Source organism: Meriones unguiculatus, chromosome 14 (genome assembly GCF_030254825.1).
Source record: "Meriones unguiculatus strain TT.TT164.6M chromosome 14, Bangor_MerUng_6.1, whole genome shotgun sequence".
In the NCBI taxonomy this organism is placed as follows: Eukaryota; Metazoa; Chordata; class Mammalia; order Rodentia; family Muridae; genus Meriones; species Meriones unguiculatus.
Genome location: NC_083361.1, coordinates 58,270,986 through 58,279,742, shown reverse-complemented (window position 1 = coordinate 58,279,742; position 8,757 = coordinate 58,270,986). Strand labels below are relative to the sequence as shown.

At 40.8% G+C, this 8,757-nt stretch overlaps 1 non-coding gene across 1 annotated transcript; it reads left to right on the top strand.

Moving 5' to 3' along the window:
• The first annotated feature begins 5,712 nt into the window (after positions 1–5,712).
• LOC132647556 (small nucleolar RNA SNORA48) lies at positions 5,713–5,856 on the top strand. The gene has a single exon (XR_009585917.1). It is a non-coding gene; the product is annotated as a small nucleolar RNA SNORA48 (small nucleolar RNA).
• Positions 5,857–8,757: the final 2,901 nt, after the last annotated feature.

The window sequence follows — 8,757 nt, the reverse complement described above, 5'->3', positions numbered from 1 at the left end:
AGATATTGAACCTTCCAGTAACTACAATTACAATCAAAACCACAAAATGTAGATTTACAGATTGTTTTCAGCAACACCCATTCAAATTTACTTATATTTACACTAGAAAAATTAGGGTAAGTGCTACTGTGACCAGAGACGCAGACCGGGATCAATAACCGAACAGTTCTTGGCAAATGCTGCACTTCTCTGAGGTCTATGGTTGCTCTCTTCTGACTTTGAGGTTGGCCTCTAATGTCTTATCCATTGACTTTTCCCGTAAATATGTCTAATCGAGGCCATGTAGGATTCTAAAGAGAAATGATATACTCGGTTTGGTAAGAATTGCTAATTAACTAAGTATGTAAAACCTGTAGCTGCCACAGCTCACAGAGTAATTCTATGGTAAAAAAAAAAAAAAAAAAAAAAAAAAAAATTATACATGGAATTTTCTGGAAGAAAGTCAAAAGAAGCTAATAACTTCAATTTTAGACGTGAAGTTATGACTTGATTTTTTTTTCTAAATACCAACAGTAGTGATATTATATTTTAGAAAAGACTTTTAAAAAATGGGTAACAATATTGCTTAGATTTCTAAAACCTCTTACCAGAAGAATAGTGTGGGGGACATTTCCACGCTAGACAGGCCTTCTTTAATCATGCTTAACCTCAGTTTGTACAAAGTTCTATTTTTTTTAATAGCTACAAAAGATTACACTTCATATTAGAAAGGTCAAGAGAGATTAATTTGGTTCCTTGTACACTTGAATCGTTAATTTTGTTCTGGGAACAGAGCAGGGTATTTAATCAAACCTAAAGGAAATAAAATAATGAGTGACAAGAAAAAACACAGAGATTTCTAAATCTATATTACTGAATACACAGTTTTATCGGTTAGTCTCATAGTGCTCTCTGCATCCAGTGAAGGTATCTGAGTCATCTGCCCTAGAGACCTCCCCTGTACTCAGGCCAGCCTGTTCCTTGTCATATCCGCTCCATGTATGAGTAGTAACAATTTTCCTCTCTTGGTACAATGACTCGGAGGTTACGATGCAATGACTGTGGCTGCCTCTGAGTAGCTCTCTTCCAAGTTTGCAGACTGCATCTGTTGCCACCACTAGTTTCCCACCTGGAAAATCATACTCAGGCACTAAACTCAGATCAGCATCAGCGGAGAAACTGAGGAAAATGCCAACTTTGTAAGCATGAGGATGTAATTGACTGTCCTCAGATCGCAGGAGCTGAGAGTGAGGCTGATAAACGTGGCAGAGTTGTTCTTATACTGGGGCAGAGTGAATTTACTAATACATGTTTGCAGATAAATGCCTTGCTTTATTCAACATCCTGGGACACTTTTCTTTTCCTTATCATGGACTAAAATTTGTATAACAAATCAGCACTCCAAACTTGAATTATTCAGGCAGAAACCTCACGGAAGCTACCCTTAGAGCTGAATGAAATCAGTATTAGGTGCCTTGAATCGTGATGTATTAGTTAAATATTGGACCAATAATCTCTTTTTTCCATGACATAGGAGTTATTATTATATTATGGACAAAATTGTTATACCTTAATAAGCCAAATTAGGAATATCTGTTTACAGAAAATTACTCATTGAAGCCTCAAGATAAACTTAAGAGAGAAAAATAATTGTAATTATACCATTAGGAATAAGTGATAACACAGTTGCACCATCAAAAATTTCAGTCAGATTGAGGAAACCTTTAATTGAACTAGCTTTAGGAAGTCCTGTAGGAACTCGGGCAGCGTCTTGAGTTGTACAGAGTTCAGGTTGAAGGCACTGTTGTGTAACTTTATCTGGAAAGACATAAATACTGATTCACTCTATGCAGGGCACTGATGACTAACCAAGGGCTTCTGCAAAAGTCCAGCTTTGTGAACCAATGGATTTATGGGGGTTATTTACAGAAGCATGGATGAGGGATTCCCTTCTGCGTGATGGGTTACTCAAAGGCAACTGTATTTACAAACCAGTCACCACACACACACACACACACACACACACACACACCCTTAATTATGAAGCTTCATGACTAACTTTTAAGCAGTTCCACCAGAAAGAAAGAAAGAAAGAAAGAAAGAAAGAAAGAAAGAAAGAAAGAAAGAAATTTCTCCTCCCTGAAAGTTTACTATATAATCTTGGGGAAGTGGCTTTGTGAACCTTGTAAATTCTGAGCTTCTCAAGTATCATGTTCATAAATTTCAGTAGATTCTTGAATTTGAGAAGTGTCCCTTCCCCCTCCGGGCAGACAGGTTTCAGTTTAGAAGAAATAAATACATAAAAATAAAACATTGTGATGGGCATCTTAGGTTTCTGGCGGATACAATAGTTAGGGGAGTGGGGTATATCTCTGACCTGGACTAGGTTGCTGCTTTCTGATCACTTCCCCCTGATGGGACTTCCCTACCAGACCACAGGGGAGGAAGATGAAGTCAGTCCACAAGTGAATAGATGAGCTGGGGTGTCTGGGTAGGGGGGTCCCCTAGTCTGAGGAATAGGGAAAAGTGATGTGAGAGGGAAGGTAGGACTGGGAGGAGGGGAGGGAGGGGCCTATGACTACGCTATAAATTGAATTAATAAAACATGAATTGATGGGTTAGCAATCATTTTGAGAGCTGAGGCACTCTTTTATATGAGGTATCACCTATGAGTCCCCAGACATTTAATATTAAGATACTGACCCCTGGCCTCCACATACACAAACATGTGCCAGGACATTTGCACACATGTATTAACAACTAACTAAGTAAGTAAGTAACTGAAATTATATGTTTTAAAAAGCATTTCATTTTTAAAGACCTAGAAAAAACTATTTTGTGGTACATTTCCACAATGGAATATATCTCAGCAACTAAAAACAAGGAAATCATAAAATTTGCAGGCAAATGGTGAGAACTGGAAAAGATCATCCTGAGTGAGTTATCCCAGAAGCAGAAAGACACAGATGGTATATACTCACTTATAAGTGGATATTAGACATATACTATAGGATAAACATACTAAAATCTGTGCACCTACAGAAGCTGAACTAGAAGGAGGACCCTGGGTAAAATGACCAAACTTCATTCAGAAAGGCAAATGGGATGGACATCAGAAGAGGAAGAAAACAGGGAACAGGACAGTAGTCTACCACAGAAGGCCTCTGAAAGACTCTACCCAGCAGTGTATCAAAGCAGATGCTTAGATTTGTAGCCAAACTTTGGGCAGAGTGCAGAGAAACTTATGAAAGAAAGGAAAGATAGAAAGACCTGCAGTGGACAGAAGAACAACAGAACCAAAAAATCGGGGCACAGGGGTCTTTCCAACCAAGGACCATGTATGAAAATAACCTAGAACCCCTGCACTGATGTAGCCCATGGCAGCTCATTGTCCAAGTGGGTTACCTAGTAAGGGGAACAGGGACTGTCTCTGAAAAGAACTCAGTGGGTGCCTCTTTGATCACCCTGCCCTGATGTGGGAGCAGCCTTACCAGACCACAGAGGAAGACAATATAGACAGTCCTGATGAGACCTGATTGGCTAAGGTCAGAGGGAAGGAGAGGAGAAACTCACCTATCAGTGGACTAGGGGAAAGGCATGGGAGGAGAAGCAGGAGGGAGGGTGGAGTTGGGAGGGGAGGTGAAGAATAAGGGGGCTACAGCTAGGATACAAAAATGAATAAATTGTGATTAATAAAAAATAAATTAATAAAATGCAAAAAAGAACAAAAATGTTTTAGTCATTTTATCTTCTTGTAAAAGCTATATTTAAGAGCATATGTTGATCTCTCCTGATTCATAAATGCAACACATAGAAAGAAACTAATGGCAGTTACATCCTGGGAAAAGGCAGACACCAAGCGTTCCTCTAAATTCTGTCAGTGCCCCACAGAAAACTTCTGTCTGTTCTTTAGGAACTAAAGTTCTACTGATACATGTTTAAAACAGGAGACTGTGACACGGAAGAAAGGGTTCTCCTGATAATGGGTTTAAAGCACGGGGTTATTACATGAAAGAAAAGGCTCTATTGATATGTGGGTAAAGCATGGGGCTATGACAGAAAAAGGGGTTCTATTGCTTTGTATTTAAACATAAGGCGGTGACATGGAAGAGGTGTGAGAAAAACACTTCCTGTGGCAGAAATGTGACACAGAGAGGCTGTAAAAAGGTTGGCGCAATCTCAGCCTCCACAAAGGAGCAACAACAGCATCTATCCACCTAGGATGGACCAAGTCTGGGAAGCAGATAGGTGCATGGTACTCTATCTCAGATTGTTGGGAACACCAAGTTTATCTGACAGAGGTATTTCACGTTTGTCATAGGGTTCCGATTAGTTTTGTCCAAAGTACTGACCTTAGTGTGTATGTGTGTCAGCGTGTGTATATGCTGCTGTGTATGGGTGCCATGAAAGGCAAAGTGTTAAACACTAGAGCTGGCATTACAGGCAGTTGTGAAGCCACCTAAAAAGACGAACAGACCTCAAGTCCCCGAGAAGAGCTGTAAGCAGAGTTAACTGCAGCTCCCTCAAAAATGTTTTTGAGCCACTTTAAGTTCCTAGTCAAACTCTAAAGGAAGTACAAGATTTCCCACATGTCACCTGCCCCACACTTTTACAGCCTCCCTACATCAATACAACTCTGGTAAACTGACTGGTGGTGTGTAACTACTGTTCTGGTATCTTAAGGAGTAATTGCACTTCACAAAAATCCTGTCTTTGCTCATCACCCAACCCTCAGTCCTTGGCAAACCTGAACTCTTCACTAGCGCTATAGTTTCGCATGTCCTCTCGTCTTACATATCTGGATCCACACAGTTAATCTTTCCATATGCCTTCTTCTTCTAATCATCAGCATGCATTAAAGGCTTCTTCGTGATTTATGGCCCAATCGCTTATTCCTTGAGCTATGTTGTCAATGACAGTTTTTTTCACCCACCTGCTATTACCCTCACACGTAATAGTTTGCTACAAGTTTCGGGGCCCTATTAATAAAGCTGCTATCTTAATAATTCACTAAAACCCCCAAGCTGTACACTGAATCTTTAAAACTGTTAACCTTGGCTGTCTGCTACTCTGCCCCTCTAGCCCAGGTCATCCTAAACTGATTTTCCTTTTGACTTGTTTTTACCTGAGAAATTTTTATATGAGTTTGGGGCTGTAGGTAGATAAAAATAAATATATCAAAATTTACCAATAATGAGTCATAAAGAAATTTATTCTAAAACAATTCATATATATATATGAATTTGCCACTCATTAAAAGGAAAGTTTTCATAGTACTAGGTAGAGGTATTTGTTTATTGTTATACAGAGAACTAACTCTTCACTGACTATTTGTTGCTGCAGAGCACAGACCATCTTCAACACTTTTCAGAGTTGATTGCCATTTTGATTTTATAATGCAAATACTAACTATAGTGCTTCATATACATATAGAGTACAAAACGCAGAAGAGAAGTATGTTTAGGCCCCTTTTAAAGACAATTGGAAATCCTATGTTTATTCCAATGTATAATTCATTTAAAGAACTTTCTGAAATCAAATACCAAAAATCCCAACAGTGATTTCTAATAATCAAATGCTACAGCGAGGTGTGCCTGCCTTTAATCCCAGCACTTAGGGTGCAGAGCCAGAGGCAGGCAGATCTCTGAGTTTGAGGCCAGCCTTGTCTACATTGTGAGTTCCAGGATGACCAGAGCTATATAGTGAAACCTCAATATACAACAAACAATAACTATCCCCTGGCAACGGGCAAGGAAACGCCATGCTGGTGGTGTTGTTCTGGTATCAGTCAGGGGCAGAGCAGATGGTGGTTCTTTGTTCATCCTAGATTGATGCCTGGCTTGGTAGCCAAAGTTGTTCTGTGGATAGAACACATAAAAAACATATGAAATCAAACTAAACCAATCAAATCTAAGCAGCACAGCCTGCAAGGAGGAAGACAAAGCCCTTAGTTCTGCCATGTCACACAGTACAATGTCATATGGTGTGGAGTGAAGAGATGTACCCAAAGACCTGCCCTCTGCCTTCTGGCACAGGAGGACCATAGATAAACAGAGCCACACGTACCACCATGCAGCACAGCGAGGGAGGAGGAAGGCAGACAGAAGCCTGTAGACTGCCATGCCACTCACCAACTTGCCCTCTTGCCCATGCCCTCACAACAGCTGCATTACTTGGGAGAGTAGATGCCCTGTTCCTCACCTGAGCAACACAGTGGAGCTGGCCATGATGGTGAAGGCACAGGTGAGCCAGGTCTGAGGGTGGGAAGAGATGGCCCAGCCCCTTTTAGACTGCAGCGCTTGGGAAAGTGGGCCCCCATGCCTTAAGGAGACAGTACTATGGAGCTGGTTCTGGAGGTATGGTGTAGGTGAGACAGTCCTGAGGGCATGACCCTGCCTCCTGCCAATTAGGCATGGAGTGCCCTAGCAGAGCTCAATCTGGTGGTGCAGGTAAGGGAGAGCCTGAGCACTGATCAGTTCAGTTATCACCCAGGTGGATTCAGGGCCCTGCATTGACCCATCCCAAAATCTATATCATCTGTGAATGATTGGGATGTGTGAGAGGGCCAGTCCTGCTGATCCAAAGGATCTCCATGACACAGGGCAGGATAACCAGAAGGAGGAGTCCAGGTGAGGAGCCAATATTGATGGTGTCATATAACCAGAGACCTTGAACCGGACTAAGGACTCATTGTAACAAACATTCGCAAGTGTGGTCAGAGGGATATTTTGTTGCCCACACTGTGACATATGAAAGCTTCCATGATGGTTTTTTTTAATGCTTTGTATTATTTGTTTGTTTAGTGTGTGTGTGAGAGAGTGTGTGTGTTTTTTTTTTTGGGGGGGGGAGTCAGGCTGCAAGAGCAAAGGTGGGATGTGAGGACACAAGGAGATGAGCAAGACTGAGATATATGATGTGAAACGCTCAAAAATAAATATAAGTTTTTTAAAAGTAACAACAGCAGCAATAACAAAACCAAACCCAAACCAGCCAACCAAACAAACAAAAAAATCAAATGTTACATAATTTCACACAAAGATATATTAATATTCATACAGAAGAATGGGTGGGAAAGCCTTAACCCTTCATTTTTCATAACTAACCTACTGTTTCTGTAAGAGCGGAAAATCTGTAAGGGCAGTGGAAACACATTGTCAGCCTTGCCTAGGTGTTTCATCCAGGACTCATCTGAGTCGTGAGGCCTGACGTCATGCACAGTGCAAAATGTAGAGCATTGTGTGTGTTCAGAACTAAGTGTAGTCACACAATGTGGAATAGGGACACGCTCCTGGAAGCGCATTATAGCCAATATGTGTTTGATTGTGAATGGGTATATTATTGTGTTACATATTTAACAACCTTTCACCATTTTATTTCTTACAACCCTCGATTTGTTTTCTTCCCAGTGCTGTTGATGCCTTGTTTCCTTCTTGTTTTCACCCAGCATTATTAGTACTTTGAGAGCTTTAAGTTTCCTTCAAAGTATTTTTGATGGCATTCATCCCCAGCTCTTTCTTCCCTTCCTCTACAACACTGTCTGAAAAAGAAACAAAAATTTTAAAACTGAGTTGTGCTGCCCAAATATTATTGAACACATGGTCTTCTGCAGGGCCATGATAGCTTACCAAGGATACTTATTTACACATTTACAGAAAGCTGACTCTCCCTCTGCAAGCAGATTCAATAGGTCCACGTCTGTGGGTGGCTTTCCATGCTCAGCTTCCCTTCTCTATGCTAGGATTTGGTCTGGCTTGAGCTCACACAGGTTCAGCTTATACTATCATCATCACTACTATGTTCAAATGTTTCCCGGTAATCATTTTCTGCCTTTGACTCTTTTACTCTTTCTGCCTCATCTTCCAAAACGACCCCAAAGCCTAGGAGGGGCAGTGTGGAACATGTGTGCCCTTTAAGGCTCAGCATTCTGCATTCTTCTATTCTCTGCACTTTGGTTTGTCCTGGGTCTCTGTGTCAATCATCATCTACTGCAAGCAGGAGCTTCTCAGGTGAGGCTTGAGAGAGGCTGACCTGTGTTAGACTTTTCTCAGAACATCTTAGGTTTCACGTACTCTGTATCTAAGCAAGTATGTTATCTTGTCTCGTCACATACATAAACACAGAGAAACACAATATGTGAGATGATAAATATACTAATTTGATTCCTATTAGTAACCAATTTTCACAACCTGTATGGCACATTCATTAAATATGCATTATAAAAACTTTTTTTTTTCTTTTGAGACAGGGTTTCTCTGTGCCGCTCTGGCTGTCCTGGAACCCAGTCTATAGACCAGGCTGGCATCAAGCTCAACAGAGATCTGCCTGCCTCTGCCGCCCAGTGCTGGGATTAAAGATATGTACCACCACCACCCAGGGAAACTTATTTTCTTAAGTCACTATAAACCCCTGTGTAGTCAGGCCTTGTTTGTAGTGGTTTATGCCTTTAATCTCATCACCCGAGAAGCTGAAGCAGAAGGATAGCTGCAATTGTAAAGTAAGAAAGCCTGGCCTACATATTCAGTTCCAGGCCAAGCTGAACTGCAGTGTGAGACTGTGTCTGAAAGAAAAAGAAGAAGAAAATCCTAAAATATGTGTACAGACTTTTGTGTGGACTTGTATTTCGAGTTATCTGGTAAATATTACAGATAATAATCATGTGTAAAAATATTTATAGTTTTATATAAACCAATCAAATTGCCTTCCAAAGCAGCTGTGCTGTTTTTGTTAAGGAGCTTTCACGTTCCTCCATACCTCCAAGAGCAGCTGGTGTTGCCAAAA